This window comes from Pseudophryne corroboree, chromosome 1 (assembly GCF_028390025.1).
Source record: "Pseudophryne corroboree isolate aPseCor3 chromosome 1, aPseCor3.hap2, whole genome shotgun sequence".
NCBI classification, from domain to species: Eukaryota; Metazoa; Chordata; class Amphibia; order Anura; family Myobatrachidae; genus Pseudophryne; species Pseudophryne corroboree.
This window is the reverse complement of record NC_086444.1, coordinates 55,598,055-55,598,714: the sequence shown is the minus strand read 5'-3', so window position 1 is coordinate 55,598,714 and position 660 is coordinate 55,598,055. Positions and strand designations below refer to the sequence as shown.

The window sequence follows — 660 nt, the reverse complement described above, 5'->3', positions numbered from 1 at the left end:
ATACCTTACTGCATAATCCAGAGTATATGTGGGATACAACTATTATTGAGGTCTTGGAGTCCAAATTTGGAGGCCTCCCTTTCTGCTCAATCTAGAAATAGACGCTATAGATATTCTTAATTATATGTGCAGAATAGGTGTGTTTTTCTACTTGTATTTGCGACCACCTCCACCGTGAATATTTAGATGGGTATCTGACATTTGTGTCTTTGTATTCCTTTTCATCAGCTACTTAGACACCTGTGGTCTACACAATATCACAAATTGGCTCTTACCTGTGCCCAATTAAGGACACAGTGTGACAAGGGTAAGCATAAGGTCTGCGGTCATACCCCACTGGAGATGCCCAATCTCATCTGATCTTGGAAGCCAAGCAGTGGAGGGCCGGTTTAAGTACTTGGATGGGAGACCACCAAGGAACACCCTGGTACTGCAAGTATTTGCTACCCTGTCTGTCACTGAAATAGAGCATTGATTCGCCTATCGGTCATGACCTATGATTTAACTACCTGCTAGGATTCAATTCCCAGTTTGGGATACACAGCAGTCTTCAAATGATGGTCATATATATATATATTGAATAAATATATTTTTGACCACAGGTTGTCCCATAGCTGGTGTCTTTCAAATCACGAAATCACAAAGCTACCCATCTCGGCT

At 41.7% G+C, this 660-nt stretch overlaps 1 pseudogene; it reads left to right on the top strand.

Annotated features, from left to right (window-relative positions):
- The first annotated feature begins 318 nt into the window (after window positions 1-318).
- LOC134942609 (5S ribosomal RNA) lies at window positions 319-439 on the top strand (annotated as a pseudogene).
- Window positions 440-660: the final 221 nt, after the last annotated feature.